The 21255-nt window shown below is 40.0% G+C and overlaps 1 pseudogene; it reads left to right on the top strand.

The window, feature by feature from the left end:
* Positions 1 to 14241, top strand: part of LOC102167823 — a 196995-nt pseudogene extending 182754 nt beyond the window's left edge.

Here is a 21255-nt window from a genome sequence, read left to right as displayed (position 1 = left end):
TGGACATACTCTCTGTTTTGTTTATTGTATGTGTCTCCCAACCAGAATGCAGCCCTTAAGAGGACAAGATTTTTATCTGGTTTGTTACCAATACTTAAGTGAGTGTCTGGTGTGAACTAATGTTGAATGACTATCTTTTAGTGAATGGATGGACATTATGTCTTTTTATAACATTAAAATTCTGAAGAATTTTATTTGAAGACATTTTCCCTTTTATGATATCCCTTCAAATAAAAACTAAATGGCTCTAACAGAATAACTTTAAAACAACACAAAAATCTCACTTTCTATAGATACATTTTCAAGCTACCTGTTTTCTGCTTTCTTTATTTTTTGAAATTCTTTTTTTGGGGGGGCAATAAAAGTAATAGTGAGATTATTATGAGAAGTTCAAAAAAGTATAACCAATTTAAATTGCTAATAATCCCACAGAGTTAACCACTGTTAGGATTTTGATGTCCTTCCTTCCAGGCACCTAAGCATGCACGTGTGTGCACACACACATTTTTATGAATAAATAATTTTATATATTTACACATATATGTATAAAAGTTGAGATTGTATTGTGTTTAATTTTATTATGTACTATGCCAGGAGCACAGTATGCAACATTATCTAAAATGTTTATGTTCAGAGGTATTTTAATATTGTACCTATAGTCTATCATAATTTGTATAATTCGTCTGAAAGACAGTTTTTCATGTTCCTTTGAATGACAATTTCATTCCTTTCATCTGTTTTATTTGTTGGTTTTTAACAACTCTTTCATTTATTTTAATTCTTTTAGCTTATTTTGCTTATATATTTTACTATAATCTTCAGAGTTTAGGCTTTTGTCCTTGTAATTTTTTTAAAATGCCATTTTCTCTAAGGGGTTTAGTGTCATGGCCTCTTTACCTTTAATTCTTTAGTTTTATCTATGTCTTACCTTCTTTATATTTTATAAATTGTTTCCTTTTTCCATGATATATTTTATAGGGTTTTTACTATAGTCATTTGGGCAACAGCAGTGTGATTTATTGCTTGTGGCACTTCCTCTCCTCATCTCTCATAGTCTCATCCTAACTCTCTCAGAAACCCCTTCCTTTAAAGAACGTTCTCAGGGCATTGATGATTTCCCCTTGTGGCTGGCCGAGTCACACCCCCCTGGAATCACATTCTGGCCATCTTTTTGGGAAGGAAGGGACATTCTGAATTCTAATGTCTTTTTTAAAATTATTATTTTAAAAGTATATTTGGTTTACAATGTTTTGTCAGGTTCTGTTGTACAACAAAGTAACCCAATCACACATATTTCCCTGTGCTGTACAATGGGATCCCATTGCCCATCCATTCCAAATATAACAATTTGCATCCAAAAAAACCCCCCAAATGCCCATGTGCAGCCCTTGGTATAAGCCATGCAGGAATGTCACCCAGCCTGATGGGAGGGGCCATGTGAATGAAAGCAGACCATCCTTGGGAAGCTGCTCTGTGGAGCATTTGTAGCCAGAATGCTGGCATAATTTCTCCCTCAGCCTCTGTTTCTACCACTTTTATTCGAAGTTTTTGACTGATTTCTTTTTGGGGCAGGGTAACAATTTTGAGTCCTCTCTGTACCCCAGTCAGGCCCAACGAAGAGCTGACTGGAGCTAAGGTTACTCCCACAGACTTCACTGCCAGAGACTGGAGGTCCTCATGCATGAAACAGACCTGCCAAATTGCAGCATTGGAGGCTTGATCTTAAAAGTGTGAGGAAATGGCTGTCGATGGGATGCTCTTTCCCTGCATCTTGAGGGGTAACTGAGGAGACAAGGGCCCCTGTGAGGTGTCCATGGTCATAGGTCCCTTCATTGCACCAGTGCTCTTCCAACTGGCTTCTCTGTTTTCTCTGGTCCAGGAGGAGTGGTTTCTCTTGTGTGAGCATCTTCTCTTCTCTTGAGGTATTTCCTCTTCTCTTCTCTCAAGGTAAAGCTTGGATCTCTGGCCGACTCCCCTGCTGCTCACCTCTGTGGCCTGTGGCCTTCAGTGTTTTCCACGAGACTCTTCATGTCGGACCAGTTCACGTGGTAGGCACCTCGCTGTAGGTGGTCTTGAAAGCCTGTTACACAATGATTCTCAGGAATTCAGTCAGTAGATTACTCTTTCCCTGATGAGCTGACCTGCAAGACTTCACATTATCTGGACACACAGAGTACAGGTGAAGGCTGGGGCATCCTGGGTCTTGAAGAGCCAGTGGGGACAGAGCCAGTCCCTCCCAAGGACTAATTTTGTTTCTCAGTGTTCACATTGCAGCACATTTATAGTTGTCTGATTAGATAGACTCTCCAAGATAAAGGTCCTGATATATTGGCAAGAGATTTGGATTTTGGAAAACATATTTCCTCAAATTTAAAGTTTTAAGTCCTCTTTTCTCTCCAGCTTTGTGGAAGAAAATACCTTTGGCAAAGGTCGGTTGGGCTGGCACCTGCATCTGCTCAGCCTCAGGGAGAACTGGCTCGTGCAGTAAGAACCGACTTCTTCCAGATCTGATCTAGAAGTCTCTTCAATTGTACGCTCTGTGGTCAAACATAATACCCTCTGGCCGTTCTATCTACTTGGCTGTTTAGTTCTGTTGCAGTCCTACTTTGTGATTCTCTATGCCACTAGCTGGGTGGTTATTGAGGAGACCTATCCCGAGGCCCAGTGTGGACTAGCAGAGTCTGCCTGGAGCCTGTGGGCCACCCCTCTAGGTGATACACAGTCACAGTTGGGGGTGAGGTTGATTTCAAGAACTCGCTACAGTTTCTAAGTGAAATTTATAGTCATAACACCATTCTCATTCCTTTGACCTCTGATGTGCTTTCTTGAACAGGACGAAAAGGTCAGAGTGTTTCATTGTGTGTCAGGAATTGCCTTTATCCTTGGGCACCCCAGAGAGTGCTGGCTGGCTGGTCCAGGGAGAGCAATTGCACACATGCCAGGCCTCTAAACACTCAAATCCTGCCTGCCTCTCGTTTGTAAATAGCAAATCCACATGAGATTGTGTGATGAAGAAGAAAAGTGCCTCTTCCATGCTGTTAAATAGCATTGAGGTACATTTACAACTTGAAGTGTGAGAAATTCTTCTCCAGCTGGGGACCAAGGCCAAATGGCTTTCTCGCTGTTAGGCTCCTCTGTGGCAGAACTAGGTGTGCATTGCAGATCTCACACCTCTGACAATCTCAGCCACATGGGATGAGGGCCATTCAGGTGGATATTTAATTTCTAGACTGTAAACAATACAACTAGACTATGAAATCTTATTGCAACTGCTTAAAAAGCATGCTTTTGGAGCTATTCTAAGACATGGGGAGATGCTTATGGTATAGTACTAAGTTTATAAAAAGGTAGTATCTAAAACTTCTTATTCTGTATAATCCCAGTTTTGCTATTTGTATAAATGTCCATGCCAAAATGTTATAGTAGATATTTGGAGTGACTCCACTATAGGTACATTTTGGTATTTTTCAAAAATGTACAATATGTGTGAATTATTTTTGTAATGAGAAAAGACATGCTATTGATACAGCATAAGATTTTAAAAAACTTCTGTCATGGACATAGAATAATATAATGAACCCCCATGCATAGACCATCGTTCAGCTTTAAAAATTACCAGCTACTGGATAATTTTATTTCATCAATTCCCTCATCTATTCCCCCTTCCCATATTATTTTTTAAATTAATAGACTTTTTGTTTTTTAGAGAAGTTTTAAGTTTACAAAAAATTAAGCAGATTATGCACAGAGTTCCTATATATCCCTCTCCACTCAGGCCCCCCCATTATTAACATCATGCCTTAGTGTGGTACATTTGTTACAGTTGATGAACCAATATTGAGACATTGTTATTAACTAAAGTCTCTAGTTTATATTCGAGCTGCTGTTGTGCTTTACAGTTCTATGAGCATAAGCTTTTTATTCCACAATTTATAGAGTTGATTATCCCCAAGACCATAAATGTCTGGACCAGATCTACCATTTGAAATTTCTAAACTACCTTGCTAGTCTTTAGTCCACGAAGCAGTGAAGTGATAAAAAAGCCCTAGGAACTCCGTGAAAATTATAAAATTGAGAAAGCAGCAGACCATATTAAAAAAGAACTACGCCTGGTACACAAAGGCAATTGAAATGCAAGATGTCATTGCTCAAAGTGTGGGGAGGGCTATGGGAAGGGGAGGAGCCTGCATCCTGCCTGGCCAGTGTGGGCCTGGAGGAGACTGAACTTACTCTTCAGAGAACAGTAACTTTAATTGAGAGACAGTTGTTGAGGTGACAGGAGTGGCAGGGAGAGCGTAGAACTTCCCACAAGCATCATCGGAGACAGAAGAACCTACTAGGGAATTAGGGGAAAAAAAAAAGAGTAATGCTTCTGGCAACCTAATTAAGCAGAGGATTTCCCAGCAGTGGAATGGGGGAGGGGCATGTGCCCAGTCATAACCTCACTGCTGCCCTGCAGCTCTTTCTAGACACCTGCCAGATGCTAATTAGTCAAATCCTTCTAAGCTGGAATCCAGGTGGGGGGTTGGGGAGCAGAGGTCATATCCCCCAGGACATCTGCAACAAATTAGAGTTCAATGCCCCATCCTTCCAACTAAGCATTAGACTTTGGGATCAATAATTGTCATAGCCAGCTGACAGACCCAGAATCTGTCAAGCCAGTTGTTGTAGAGACCACATTGACTGCTTGATATTCAGCAATATCACTGACAGGCCTTCACCCAGGCATGTCAGGACTGGGCTAGGCTGCAGATCCAGTGGTGAAAAGATGAGGCTAAGCCTGTGGCACAAGGCACTGACCTTCCACCATGGAAGATTGAGGCCCATGAAGACACCATGGTTTGCTCCTCCTTTGTTATTCTGCTGGGGTCCAACCTGCCTTCACCCCACCCTATGTGTAACCAAAGGGACACATCCATTCATAGACACATGTAGTCTGGGTTTAGCCTGAAGCCCACATCAGAGTTTCCAAGTTACCAAATATTCTGCCCATCACGATGGTGTGGTCCACCCCATCCTGAGTGGGTGGAGGAGCAGAGAGGGCCTGATGCCTGCTTCCTCCCAAAGCCAATCACTTCTCACCCACAGCCTAAATGCCTTCATAAGAGGAGCATCAGACTCTCAACTCAGGACCACCTTAACTTTTAAATTATTTACATTAATCTGGAAAAAATTCCATATATAAAAACAACTAGTAAACTTTAAAAAACTAGAAGGAGCTGGGTTTACATGATTAAAAATCATATTTTATGTTTCCATAGAAAACACCAAAAGATGGGAAGACCAGGTGTGGTGAGAGTAGGAAAAACAGTAAGTTCTGTTTGGTACTTTAGTTTGAGGTATATTTGAGACATTTAGAGTCAGTACCCTGTGGACAACTGGATATTACTAGATATACCAAAGAGAATTTACAGACAAAATGTGGAAATCAGAGGCGTGGACTGGCTCAAATCATCCAGCATGCCTTGGTAGTGACAGGCCTTGGGTGCACACAGTTCATCTGAGGAAAGGGCGCAGATGGAGAAGAAGGGCCTAGGGGGCAGCCTTGAGGAGCTCCACAGTTCTAGGTTTAAGTAGATGGGGATGAACGTGCCAAGAAGGCAGAGAATTTTCTAGATCATCAGGAGAAAAAGCAGAAGAGTGTGGTATGAATGAAGTCGAGGGGAGAATTCATTGTGTTATTGTAGCACACTGTTATGCTTGAAGTTATTTCAAAATATACAATGAAACACCATTTTGTTAGAGCTTCTTAGAATGGAGAAGGGACAACCTCTCTTATCTTGGATTACTGCCCTCCCACTCATAGGAAGGTTCTTAAATGGGGGTCAGATCCCTTCACATCTTCTTCAAAGAGCCAGTTTAACTCTTTGAAGATTCTGTTCCTCTTTGAGTACTACAGACTATCTATCACTGCATCAAAATTGCTAACGTCATAGGAAGTACTGTTCAACAAAGGTAGATCATCTAAGTTTTAGCCTTTTTTATTTGAAGAAATGCTACTGGCTTGCTAAATGTACACTACGTTTTAATGTATTCCCACCTATTTAAACCAGCAAAATGCATTTACTTGAGAGCACCAGACAAATTAATTTCAATTTGTGCCAGTCAGGGTGGGCTAGGATTTATGGAAACAAACCAATTCCAAGTCCTAGTGGCTTAAAAGAGCAAAAGTCAAAGAAAACCGTTGGTAGTAACTTATACCATGCAATTTCAGGTTCTGCTACAGAAACAATCAAAATCAGGACATTGTAGCAGAAACACCCAGCCGCTTTTTCAGTATCTATTCTGCTCTACTTCATTACTAGAAGAACCTTGGTATGTCACTGCCAACTGAAAAGTACTAAGTCTATGGATACACTAATAGTTATAGGTGGACATATGACCCAGTTGTGGCTCTTTAGAAACAGGTGGAGCTTAAAGTAAAAGAAAAAAAATTTTTTTTTAGGGCTGCACCTGGGGTCTATGGAGGTTCCCAGGCTAGGGGTCTGCTTGGAGCTACAGCTGCCGGCCTATGCCACAGCCACAGCAATGCCAGATCTGAGCCGCATCTGCGACCTACACCACAGTTCACAGCAGCGCTGGATCCTTAACCCACTGATGGAGGCCAGGGATTGAACCCGCAATTTCCTGGTTCCTAGTCGGATTCGTTTCTGCTGCGCTGCTATGGGAACTCCAAAAAAAATTTTTTTTGACCATCAGATGAGGCTGGCTTATGCCTTTGGCTCTTTGTGGTTCACCATCCGTCATCTCTCATCCTTCATTCTTCTTTCATCTTGGAATATGGCCACAGTGCCTGATAGTGCAGTAGTCACACTGTAACTAGTACAGAAGCCTCATGCTGAGGTTAGGATCAGGACTACAGATGGACCTAGATCCTAGTAACACTATGAGCCTCCAAACCATCTGTGGGCTGCTTCTCCCACATTGTTTGTTACTTCAGACAAGTAAGCTAGCACTGTTGGGTTTCTGTTAGTGCAGACAACACAATCCTAAATGATGCAAATAAACTATTTTTATTAGTATATACCATAGATAGTGATTTATTCATATAGCATCAAAATTCTGAGCATTTGGGAAGTATTTACAAACATTGTTGAAGTATGCTTATTTTCCTTTGGGTAGTTAAATGGTATATAACTTTCTATAGTGAATTTAGAACCATTTTTTCTACTATAACACTGAGGGAAAACTGAAACATTATCAACGGCCTACCTTTGAGATCCACTTTGGAGAATGATGAGTTGTATATACATTGGTCTTATAAAATTAACCCATCTAACCTAATAATTTAAGACATTAGTTATTCAAATATTGACAGTCATGAATATAGAAATAGTAAATGTCCCTCCTCCAACTAATTGTCATCCCTCTTATTGATATGAATTATTCTTAAATTAGTTTATTTTGCTGTATATGTATCGACAGCTTCACCTTTGAAATTAGAAAAAAAAAAGACTACAACACTAAAATGATACTATACTAAACAAAACTTAAGTAACTGAGATGGCATTTTGAAAATCACTAAAGAAATTGCTCACCAATTGAAAATAAGACAAAAGTTCAGTTGGGAATAAAATTATACTCAGGAAATTTCTTACTCAAATAGCATGTCCACATGAATTTGTTTCACCAATTCTGTTTTATCATAAATTATGTGACAACTTATTTAATGTGCTTGCTTTACTTATTTATAAAAAAGAACTGCAGTAATATTTTTAAAATGTTTGCTTCTTAGGTGTAAAAATCTTACAGGAGCAGTTCCAAATGCAAGAGCCTCATGGCAAATCTGCAGCCTTTTGGAAACAGCCGTGGAAGACCTGGAGGGCCTCTAGCAGGTACTTTCATTGAGGCAGCTCTGCTGCATCAGTGCACCTTCCCTTTGCAATTTATGACTCAGCGCTGAACCTCTTTGATGACTTTTTCTGACTTCAGAAAGAAGCACTCTATCTTGCAATATCTCCATTGAGCCACTGACATGGGCCTTAAAGTTGCTGTTTAAATGGTCAGATGAAGCTAGCTGGTACTTTCAGATCATCAGTGTAGTAAGAGGCGCCTAAAAAAATCATAGATGCTGGTAATTTTGATGTTCTTTCTGGAAGCCCCAGACTTAGGGAATGTGGTGACAGTCAAGGATACTGGTTGGAAACCATCTCTTTCTGGGCTGTGGACATTTCAATATTTCTACACCCCATATTTCTACTACATTGGTTTATTCTTTGAGCATGTCTTATTTACTTCCATGCAAATATTTTCTCCTAGTCTACAATCTCGCTTCTGAGTTACTCAGCTCTAATCCCACTCCCACAAGAGCTTTTCCAAATCTCATCACTCATCCCCCATAGATGCCCATAATTTTTTGTTAATATCCCACTGGGCCTTGTATCTTGTGTTTGCAATCTTACTGGATTGCTAAACTCTCAGAATAAAGACATTTTTCTTATCCATCTCTGACTCTTCCTACCCCAGGTTTTGGATAGTGTATGGACCTTGAACGAACTCCATGGTTTGGGATTTCTGGGGTGGTCTCTGCCCCTTGTAAGTGGAGAGAATCTTGGTTAAAAGAAGAAATGGAGGAGGACCAATTTCAAATATTCTTTGCCGAAGGTCAGGGTATTGCTCCTTCTCTGAATTGCTCTGGCTTGCTGAAATTAAAACTTCCTTTAATTTGGAAGAGATAAGAGTAATTTTGGACAGATAAGATAAGAGCCCTGGGAAATGGTCATTGCCCACTGGCTTGGCAGGGATACTGTTACAAAATTATTATGCAGGACTTTTTTTTCTGTCTATTTTGAATTATTAAAAAAAAGCAATTAGCTGGCTTAAAAATAATAGATCAAAATATCCTTCTAGCACTACTAAAATTCAGAGTGTACAAAGGGAACCTCAGGTGTCCCCAGACAGGCCAGTATTTGGTGGATGTAATGATTCACTGTCTCCTTGGATTTGTATGTTATTAGTTGATTACTTGATAAAAATATTAGAGAGAATCAAGATGTGCCCTGATGTGAAGACCTTGTGAGGAATCAAAGAGCAAACATGCCAGAGTCTCTAAAATCTCTCTTGGGAGGATTTATACCCCGCCACAAGGGGGTGAAATTGATTAGGCTTATTTCTAGCAAACCAAAAGAAGTTGCAGTAAATTTCTGAAGGGCACAATCTCCCCTTTGGCCCTGTACTTCTGACTTCTGGGATTCACGCACACATATGTTTCCGTGGTGCATGGGGTGTATCCTGTCTGCACAGGTGTAGTTCTGCACTGGGTCTGAAAGTCTCAGGCCCACCATGCCTGACCAACCTGCAGAGACTTGGTAGAGCTGCACTTGGCTGGGGTCAAAGGCGGGGGTTGAGAATGACCTGTCAGGAAGGGAGGAATGAGAAAGGAGAGCGCTCCCATGACTGCCAGGTCCTGAAGGATCCCGAAAGGGTCTAGTCCAAGGTCTTACAAGCATATGGCCTGCACCCTTTCCTCCTACCTAGCACAGGCTTCAAGGATGTTTGCACGTGCTTTAAAATATTCTAAGACCCTAAGCTTTTATTGCTCAACCCTCATTGTCTTTCTGTAACGAAGTTCTTGCATTTGAAGAGGATTGTGTGTTTCACAGCAGCACTTGGCCTTCACGAGAAAGGCCTGATTGTTGCTCTGACCCCAGGGAATCATCAAGGCATTTCCATCCTACCTATCTGGGGGGTGGTGGTGGTGGTGCAGGGGTGGGGGTTGATAGTGTAGGGGTAGGGGATAGGGCCAAGTACAACCTGTAGTGAAGACTTTACATTGAGCTAGGGACTGTTGAGTTTTTGGATGCCAACAGGTAGGGTGGGGAGACTTAAGAGTGAAATGAAGGCATCTGGCGGTTCTGGTGTCATTCCCTTTCTGCTTCAGAGAGCACTCAGGGCCCCTAGTGTGCCGCCTGTTTATCTCTCCCCCCAGGGGAAGAACACAGGACCTCTACTGTTGGCTTGATTTTCCTTCCTCACACCGTTTACTCTCTACCATTCCCTTGTCCCTTTCAAAGCACACAACACTAAGCATCGACTCCCTCTTATATTCTGGAGATGTTCATTTTGGGAATAAAAAAGATAAGCATATCTTTAAGGTCAGAAGGGGGGCCTCCTCCTCACAGGTAACGTCTTTGACTCCACCTCTCCTTGTGCTGTGTCCAGCATCACAGTCAGCCAGGAGCAGGTGTCCTGTTGTTTTCTATCCACTCTGCATAGATGAGTGTGAACAAGATATGAGATGGTTTCATCAGGCCATGTTCAGTTGTGTTTTGGTTGGCTGTTTGAAAGGGTTGGTGTTTGAAAGGGTATTACATTTAGGAATAGAGCTCCTGATGCACTGATGGTGAGGGAGGAGGGCTGAACTGGTGATGAGAAGACCCTTGTTCTAGACCCAGTGGAAACTCTTTGGAGTGACCTTGGATGGGTCACTTAATACTCCAGAGTGGATAATCCTGTCAGCAACATTAGCTAGTTGCTGTTTTGACTCTCTCTGTCATGGCAAAGGGGAACTCTGAGACACTGAACTGGATTTACCTCTGTTTCCAGCAAATTCTCATTTAACTTTGATCCCTCTCTGCCTTTGAAAAAAAAGGCTAGGTGAATTTTATTAATCCTTTTCTTTAAAAAAAATTACATTTTAATAAGTAAATAAAACATTTATTAAAAATAAATAAATCTATTTAACATTGATATTAAATTGATATTTAATTAAATTAATAAAAAATTTTAAATGTATTTATATTTTAATATAAAATTTTAAAAAGGAGACAATTTTAGTTACACATATACAGTTGGGATAATTGGTGGCAATGGCAGCAACAGGAGAAGGGATTTAGTTGGTTATCTGTGATTATCGGTTGTTTGTTAGTCTCATGGTAATAGAAGCTGCACATTTTTTTGAAGGAACCAAGAAGCTGCTGGAGTTTTGGTTCTCCCGGCAGTAACCTGTAACAAACCAAGGATCTGGGGATCGTCAAACCATCCCAAGATCCCAGTGGGACATAGTTTTGAAGGATGTTTAGTGGTCAGTCATAAGTTTAGCAAAAACTGACAGGCAGGAAGCTTACGTACTCAGTGAGAATAGCATGTTTGTCTCCAAGAGACATTTTATTTTGAGGACATGTTGTACCACCTTCTGCTGAAAGCACTGGTTCCTCTGTTGAAGCTTGCTAGATATTATAGTGGTTTTGACTCAATTCAAAGTTTCTTTTATTCTCCTAAGAATTTCTCACCAAGGGAACCTACACCAGAATTTCCAAGAAAAAAATAGTTTTATTAATGTAATTTTTCCAAATGGAGCAGCATATTATATAGGATAAATGAATTCTGACTGTTCATCCAGGTATACTTTGAATTTCCCAGTGTTGGGTAAACAATCAGCTAGATCTAACCTAGGAAATACTGATGAGTTTTCTTGACCCAGAAGTTATTGACCAATTATCCAAGAAAGATGGTGCTAGTGCAAAGATGTCTTTCTTAAGAGTGGTATTTATGCCAATTCTGTTGATGTCACACTGTTCAATCCTTGTGGGTATTCAGTGGGTGGAATGAAATCATAGAGAACCTACTGGACTACTCCAAAACCATAATTTTCTCACAGTAGCTATGAAACAAAATTCAGTTAGAACCCTTGTAGTGCCCTGATTAAGGAAGTTGTGGGTCTTTAAGCCAGGAAAATTTTTGACCACCTTCTTTGTAAATCAGAGTTTTAGTCCCATAGGGCTTTCTTTCTTTGCTGCAAAAGATTAAAGGTTTTAAATATCTTGATTGCCAGAAATTGTAAATATCTTGACTGCTATATTCAATGATTATAATTTTGTTTTTACCAGTTTTGCTAAAAAAACAGTAATAGCAGCAGAATTGATTAAGAAAAATGAAGAAAAAATGAAAAAAGAGAACACATTTAGAAGAAGACAATCAATGGCTGCTTTCTGTATATTGATATGAGGTCCATGCTTCCATAACCACCACCTCGTAGTTGCAAAAAGCCCTAGATATGGTGACAGTGTGATCATTTTGGATTGCATGCATTCTTATACCAAGGAGTGGTATCTTGCATGAATGCTGTTTTTTGCTGTTTAGGTATTCTGTACCACTCTTGCTATGAAATCAAAATGCATGTAGAAAAATGCCTTTATTACCAAATGAAACTTTACACCACTTGTGAAAACAATTGTTTGGTTTATTTATGCACAATGTAATATTTCTCCAAGTATTGTCCAAAATTCCCCTTAGGCAAAGCTTTTGTCCTCATTAGGTGTTGGCCTCTGCCTAACCATCTGGAATTGCTCTATTCAATTGCTGTTAGAGTTTTTACATTCTAGTTACTACTCCTCTCTAGAATGTATTCTCTACTAATGTTATTGAAAACAATTTCAACTTCACACAGATGTTTTTTTTCCTGTAGCAATTAGTGTTTTTCTATGAATTGAGTCCTCCTAAGAAAATGATTACAGTTCTTACTTTTTTTTGTAATAATGTTTTAACATTATTGCTCCCTGCATTTGTAGTTCTTTAATTTATTTCTTTCCTTAACAGGGTGTCTCCCTTCCATTCCTCAGATAAAGCAATACACGGTTACACTGTGGGTTTAAACTAATCTTATATTCCATAGGGAAAGCTGGGGTAGACCTGGGGCCTAATTTTCATTTAAGGTTAAGAAAATTTGCCTTCATTTTCATTGGTATGGACTCTCTTGAAAGATAGTGACAAAATAAACTTGCTCGTGTTGACCATCAAGGACGACCCACAGAGTGTTACAGATTGAGATGTGGGTGTACTATCATGACTATACAGAAACATATACCATCCTGGGCTTCCCAGTAAATGAGATTATCTTCTTGTGAGCACCATGCCTTGGGAAGTAGTAGTATGCAAGGATTTTTATCATGGAGTTTATTAAGCAGGTAGATTTAGCATTAAGGTTGTACTGGATTCAGTAAGTTGACTTCGATCATTCACTTTAACTTTTACATTAGCAGCCATTTCCACTAATTTCCAGTGATAATTTCCTATAAACTTTGGTTTAAAGAAGAATCAATGTCTTTTTCATCTTGTGGCTTAAAATCCCATGGTTTTGTGATACAGGTGATAATGTTCTGACTTTGTCTATTCCTTTCACTATGATGTTCCCCTCACTGAGGCTTTATAGGATCAAGTGAATGACTGCTCAGAATGAGACGTATACACAGGGAAGCAGTATGCTATCCATAAAACATCACATGCAGAATTCCAGTATTGTCAGTGGGAAACACCTAGAAACATAGGCTTTCAAGAGTTAGTATCTTTTATATGGAATACTATTAGGCCGTAAGAGAGAATGAAATAATGCCATTTATAGTAACATGGATGAATCTCGAAATTATCATACTATGTGCAGTAAGTCAGAGAACGAAAATACAATATGATATCACTTATATGTGGAATCTAAAATGTAACACAAATGAATTTATCTATGATACAGAAACAAACTTATGGACGTAGAAAACAAACTTATGGTTAGCAAGGGGAAAAGGGGTGCGGAAGGGACAAATTTGGAGTTTGGGATTAGCAGATACAAATTACTATATATAAAATTAACAACAAGGTCCAAATATATAGCACAGGGAACTATATTAAATATCCTGTAATAAACCATAATGGAAAAGGATATGAAAGAGAATATACATAGTGAATATAACATAACAGAATCACATTACATCAGAACCTAACACAACATTGTAAATCAATTCTATTTCAATAAAAAGAAGTTAGCATCTTTAGCTATATCTGCAAATACTGTGGGATTTAAGCAGCCAAGAGAACAGCAGAGTTAACTAAATTTTATATTTTTTCTTGTCTCCAAAATATTTTTTTGATTCTTTCTGGGTTGATGCTGTGATGTTTGGTTCCTTCCATGTATATAAATGAACCACTCTTCTATAGTGTTTCCAAACACAAAATCTACTCTGTTTGAAACCAAGTGGTTGGAATACTATTTTGACCTAAGCACATTGTTGACTGAAAGTTTTACCTAAGAAGCTTTCAATTGATGTGATCAGCTTGATTCCATAATTAGCATAGCAATAGTGTTTCAGTTGTCCTGTTTTGAGGACAAATATTCAGATTGTATTTTTTTCTTGAACAGTATCCTAGTAGATAAGATAAAATTTGTTGGCTCAAAGTCTGATTTTTTTTTTTGGTCTTTTTGTTTTTTTCAAGGCCACACCTGTGGCATATGGAGGTTCCAAGGCTAGGGGTCCAGCTGGAGCTGTGGCTGCCAGCCTGTGCCAGAGCCACAGCAACACAGGATCTGAGCCACATTTGCAACCTACACCACAGCTCATGGCAGCGCTAGATCCTTGACCCACGGAGCACGGCCAGGGATCAAACCCATGTCCTCATGTATGCTAGTTGGGTTTGTTAACCACTGAGCCATGATGGGAACTCCTGATTTTTTTCTAATAGATTTAAGAATTCTAACTAAATTCTTAAAAACTGCACACATTGTATGCAGCAAAGCCTAGAAAAGGGAAAACTGTATATTGAATATAAATTAATCTTAGTATGATCAAAGAGGAGAGGGTGGTTCAATAATTTCCCCCTTCACAATGTTGGATTTAATTCATTTTTAATGTATTTCTGTACCACATTATATGTATCAATAAAAGTTTGCTCAGTTGACTTGTGGGAAGCGCTTGGTGTCTTGCACGTCCATTGTTGCCAATTATTTTATTAGCTAGGAACACTTTCCCACCTGGGTTCTGAGATAATGTTTATTCTGTTAGAGGAAGAAATGATCTGATGTGAGAGACACTGATGGTGACAGAGGACAGGGAAGGGAGTGGTTGGAGTCTAGAGAGTGGGCATGGTCTTTAGGGCCTAGGTCCTGGAGAGTGGACACTGTAATTCTGAAGACAGAGGATTCAGAGATGCTAAAAGCAAATCTCACTTCATTGACTTCATGTTTGTACCTGTCCTGTGAGCAAGGTTCCAGGCTGTGTACTGTGGGGAGTGCCTACCTTCAAGGACTCACCTTTCCTGCAGGTCCGCTTAAGTGAGACTTATGCCAAATTTATATTTGCAACAGAGAAATGTCCCATGTACCTGTGAATAGCATTAGTTACCATTTACCTTTGGAAAAGATCTATCCTGAGGAAGCTTACCTTTCCTTTGTGAGAGAAATTTAGAAGCAGAGGGACAAAGGCTCCTCCTCACTCCAAGTGGTCTCTTCAAGCCCTGTGGGTGCTGACACCTGGGAGAGAAGGGTAGATTGTCTTTGGAACTCACCGGTGGGCAGGCAGAAGCACTGACAGGGCTGGTGGGAGTCAGGCCCTGGAGTGGGGTTGGAATACTAGTCTTCTGAGCATCCTCCCTGTAGACTAGAGAAAATAGACCACAGGCAGATGATCTCAATAAAGTCTCTAAAATGATGAATATTTTTCATCCACCTTAGCCTAACCTCCTTATCATTTTGTATCATGCAAACAGGAACCTTATTTTATGTAGGCACACTTCTTTTAGTGCATGTCACTTTATTGTGCTTTGAGGATATTGTATTTTTTGCAAATTGAAGGTTTGTAGCCACCATCAAGCAAGTCTGTTGGTGCCATTTTTCCAATAGCATTTGCTCACTTCATGTCGTTGTGTCACGTTTTTCTAATTCTTTCAATATTTCAAATGTTTTCATTATTTGCTTGAGTGATCTGTGATCAGTGATTTTTGATATTACCATTGCAGTTATTTTGCAATGCTGTGAACTGCATACATATAAGATGGTGAACATAATGGATAAATGTGTGTGTTCTGATGGCTCTACTGATATCTTTTCCCCCGTTTCTCTCCCTCTCCTCAAGCCTCCGTATTCCTGAGACATCACAATTTTGAAATCAGGCCAATTAACAATCTTACAATAGCCTTTAAGTGTTCAAGTGTAAGGAAGAGTTGCATGTCTCTAAATTTAAATCAAAAGCTAGAAGTGATAAAGCTTAGTGAAGAAAGCATGTTGAAAGCCAAGATGGACCCCTAGACTAGGCCTCTTGTGACAGTCAGCCAAGTTGTTAATGTAGGAAAAGTTCTTAGAGGAAATTAAAAGTGCTACTTCAGTGACCACTCGAATAATAAAGTGAAAAAGCCTTATTGCTGATACGGAGAAAGTTTTAGTGCTCTGGATAAAAGATCAAACCAACCACTACATTCCCTTAAGCCAAAACCTAATTCAGAGCAAGGCCTTAACTCTTCTCTCTCTCTCTTTTTCTACACGTGTGCTTTTCCAGGGAATCAGTGGGAGGGAGGAAGTGTGTGCAGTGCCTGCTTTGTCCTCTGCTGCTGGCCTTGTGCAGGGGAAGGCCACAGTGCCAGTGCCCAGGAGGGAGGGGATGGCCCCACACACTCATATAGAAGCTTTGTCGTAACTGAGAGCTGCCATGGTGTCTCAGTCACTTTCTTTTTCATCTCCCTGGGCCCTACTTCTCTTTAATTCTCTGAGGGCTGAGAGAGGTGAGGAAGTTTCAGAGGAAAAGTCTGAAGCTAGCAGAGGTTGGTTTATAAGGTTTAAAGAAGGAAGCCATCTCCATAACAGCAAAGCACAAGGTGAAGCAGCAACTGCTGATGTAGAAGCTGCAACAAGTTATTCAGAAGATCTAGCTGAGACCATTAATAAAGGTGACTACACTAAACAACAAACTCTCCATGTAGACAAAATAGCCTTCTACTGGAAGAAGATGCCATCCAAGACTTTCTTAGCTATGGGGAAGAAGTAAATTCCTGGCTTCAGAGCTTCAAAGGACAGGCTGACTCTTTTATTAGGGGCTAATGTAGCTGTTGACTTTTAAGCTGAAGCCAGTGCTCATTTACCATTCCAAAAATCCTAGGGCCTTTAAGAATTATGCTAAATCTACTTTCTTCCTGTGCTCTATAAATGGAACATCAAAGCCTGGATGACAACATATCTGTTGATAACATGGTTTACTAACTATTTTAAGCTCAGAAACAATTGAATTTTGAGACCTGCTGCTCAGAAAAAAAAGGTTCATTTCAAAATATTACTGCTCATTGACAATGCACCTTGTCACCCAAGAGCTCTGATGGAGATGTACAATGAACTCTATGCTGTTTTCATGCCTGCTAATAAAGCATCTGTTCTGCTGCCCATGGATCAAGGAATAATTTTGACTTTCAAGTCTTAATTATTTTACAAGGCTTATAGCTGCCATAGATAGTGATTCCTCTCATGGATCTGGGAAAAGTAAATTGAAAACCTTCTGTAAAAGATCCACCATTTTACATGCCATTAAGAATATTCATGATTCGTTGGAAGAAATCAAAATGTTCCCAAGAACAGGAGCTTGGAAGACGTTGATTCCAACCTTCATGGATGGCTTTGAGGGGTTCAAGACTTCAGGAGAGGAAGTTACTGCAGATGTGGTAGAAATAACAAGAAAACTAGTATTAGAAATGGAACTTGATGTGATTGAAATAGTGCAATTTCATGATACAACAGTAGCAGATGAAGAGTTGCTTCTTATGGATGAGCAAAGAAAGTGCCTTTTTGAGATGGAATCTGCTCCTGGTTAAGATGCTATGAAGAGTGTTAAAATGACAACAAAGGATTTAGAATATGAGAGAAACTTTGTTGAGAAAGCAGCAGGGATTGAAAGAATTGACTCCAATTTTGAAAGAATTTCTAAGGTGGGTAAATTCTACCAGACAGCATTACATGCTACAGAAAAATTGTTCATGAAAGGAAGAATCAATTCGTGTGCAGACTTCATTGTTGCTTTATTTTAATTAGTTGCCATGGCCACCCCAAACTTCAGCAACAGTCACCCTGATTAGTCAGCATCTGTCAACACCTAGGCAAGACCCGCCACCAACAAAAAGATTACGGCTTGCTGAAGGATGAGATGGTCAGAATTTTTTAGCAATAAGGTATTTTAAAATTAGGATATGTGCCTTTTTAGGCATGCTATTGTACACTTAAAAGATTACAGTACAGGGTAAACATAATTTTTATATGCACCAAGAAACCAAAAGGTTTATGTGACTTATTTTATTGTGATACTTACTTTATTGTGTGGTCTGGAAGAGAACCCACAAAGTCTCCGAGGTATTCCTGTATTGATTTTTATTTCTAATTTCTAATAGCACCTTTCATTAATTCTGACTCATATTTATCTTTATCTTATTTTTGGTGAAAATTCTTGCTGTATTAGAGCATCTGTTTAATTTTCAATTTTTTTTTTTTGTCTTTTTGTCTTTTCTAGGGCCACACCCATGGCATATGGAGGAGGTTCCCAGGCTAGGGGTCTAATTGGAACTGTGGCTGCTGGCCTACAGCAGAGCCACAGCAACGCAGGATCCAAGCTAAGTCTGTGACCTACACCACAGCTCACGGCAATGACAGATCCTCAACCCACTGAGCGAGGTCAAGGATCAGACCCACAACCTCATGGTTCCTAGTCGGATTTGTTAACCACTGAGCCACAATGGAAACTCCCTAGAGCATCTGTTTAAATTTTGAAAAAGACATTAGGTTTTTTTATATGCTATTTGATATGTGTTTTATGAAACATAGGCCAGTAATGAAGCTCAATATAAAAATAAAAATCCCAGAGTTCCTCTTCTGGCTTAGCCAGTTAAGAGCCTGATGTTACCTCCATGAGGATGTGGTTTCGATCCTTGGCCTCCCTCGGTGGGTTAGGGAATCTGGTGTTGCCCCAGGCTGCAGTGTAGGTTGCAAATGTGGTTCGAATTTTGTGTTGCAGTGGCTGTGGTGTAGGCCTCAGCCGCAGCTCCAATTCAACCCCTGGCCCAGGAACTTCCACATGTCACAGGTGCAGCTATAAAAAGAAAAAAATTGATCATCCATGAATTTACCATGTATCTTGAAAGGCTGTCTTTGTGTTCTTCTCAGATCTCATCCTTTCCCTCTTTGAGATACTGAATTTTGTGCATATTATATCCCCATACTTGTCTCATATATATCTATATCGCTAAACAATGTAGTTTTAGGTTCTGCAGATACTGGCTTTGACTGGGAGAATGTATTCCATTGGTGACAAATAACAGTTTTGGATTCAAATTGATGGTGTTGTAATCTCAGATGAACCATTTCCTAGCTGTGTGGCCTTGAATACATTATTTACCCTCTCTGAACATCTACAAATGGGAAGAATCCTTCCCACCTCATCTCTCTCTTAAGATTTCTCTAAGGATTTAATGGAATAATAAATGTTAAGGACCTTGTACATTCCTCATCCATGACTGACTCTCACAAATGTTACCTTCTTCCTCGTCTGGCACCTACTCCAAGACACCAACCTTAAAACAACAAAGAATGAGAAATCCATGGATTGAGCAAGAGCCCCAGACTGTATTTAGAGCCCTTAATCTGTCCACACAGGGAAGACAAATGAGGCAGACAGCGGATAGTGGGTGCCATTACTGGGTCATTAATTAGCAACTTGCTTGGCCTTGGCAGGAAATCATTCATCATTTTCAGATGAGTGGAGAACTGCAGAACCTTCTATCTGTCCTCCCTCATTCTGCATCAGTGTGACACACGCAATCATCCTCGCCAGAGCTTTCCCTCCCACGGTGCCTTATCGAGATAAGTGACCGGGACGCTGTTGCCTTGTGATCTGCTGAATGCAAGAGGCCTGAACTCGGAAGGGGTCCAGGGCCAAAGGTTTCCAGGGTTGGAGAGCCATGCCAGAAATCCGAAAAGACAAATGAAGACTTCTGGAACAAGATGAGAAGATGAATAAACTTCTTGCTCTGAGAACGGATATAATGTTCCAGAAAAATCAACTTTGGCTGCCAAAGTAACTCTTTTGGAGTTCATAGAGAACTTCATCAGGGCTCCCACATTTGAGCTTGTACTCAGGGCTTGCATATGGGGCTTCACAGCTCAGGTTACTGAGCTCCTAGCACAACGGAGGAACCAGAGGCTCAGAAGGCCATGGTTAGTGTCCAAATTAAAATATTGAGGCAGAGGCTAATTTGCATTCCAAGCTGACATCTGTCTGATTCCAGAGCTCAGGCCTGCTCTATGACACCATTCTGTGTCCCTCAGCAGTGTGACGAGTCACTCAAAGCCAGATACCTGCTGGCTGATAGTGTCTTAACCACTGATTGCCCACTGCCTTTAGACACCTAGAGGTTCTGTGTGCTGAGTAGATGATGCATGATGCATCTTTGGCATTTTTATGTATAGTGTATCTAATCTTAAGAAGTCTGTTGTCTCTGGTTGCAACAATTTCAGATAGGCCAACTTTTAAGGGCAATGACGCATTTGTTGTTAGAGGTGAGAGGGAAGTCCACATTTCCCCCTGTGCTGAGAAGGCAGGGAGACTGTCTCAATCAATTTCTGAAGATAGGAGGCTTGCAAGAAAAGGACATGGCTGAAAGTTCCAATAGCAAGAGGGAAAGAGGTTTAGCAGAAAGAAGCAGGGGACAATGTCTGTGTGGAATCTCCAATCTAAGTTGATAAATACAGGCTATGAGATACCAAGAAAGTCAGCAGAAAATATTGCTTTGGGTCCTCAGGTTTTGTTAGAAGTAGAGAAGATTCTACAATCTGGAGCTGGGTGTTCAGGTGATTGGGTTTCTGTCCTTCCAAGAGCAGCCTGGGCAAATTGCAGCAGTTGATCTGTGTTGGGGGAGGCAGCTTGGTGAGCATGGTGAGGCTACAGTTGAATTGTTTTCTGAACAAGAGACCTAGAGGGGAAGGTGGCTATTGGTTTTGCCAATCCATTGTCCTTAGGATGAAGCACACATGAACGATATTTAGGGAATATCTTAAAAAATCTGAAATTTAGAACTAAAATTATTGTCACAAAATCAAATGTGATTCTTATTCTCTGATAGAATTAAGAACAAAATTATTGGTATTTGTGGAGTGTAGATACTTAGATTAGGGGAACTGAGATTAAGCACTAAGCTACAGGTTTTTATTTTTATTTAAATTTTTGCCTTAAAATGTACTTTTTAAAAACTACTCAATGAATTAATTACATTTATACTTGTACAATGATCACCACAATCCAATTTTACAGGATTTCCATCCCACAGCCCCAGTGCACCCCCTACCGCCTGAACTGTCCCCTTTGGAAACCATAAGTTTGTAAATGTCTGTGAGTCATAATCAGTATTTTCTGCAAAGAAGTTCATTGTGTCCTTTTTTCAGATTCCACATGTCAGTGAAAGCATTGGATGTTGGTGTCTCATTGTATGGCTGACTTCACTCAGCATGATAGTTTCTAGGTCCATCCATGT

This window comes from Sus scrofa, chromosome 14 (genome assembly GCF_000003025.6).
Source record: "Sus scrofa isolate TJ Tabasco breed Duroc chromosome 14, Sscrofa11.1, whole genome shotgun sequence".
NCBI classification, from domain to species: domain Eukaryota; kingdom Metazoa; phylum Chordata; class Mammalia; order Artiodactyla; family Suidae; genus Sus; species Sus scrofa.
Note: the sequence above shows the minus strand (reverse complement) of the source record. Positions and strands in the feature narration are given on the sequence as shown.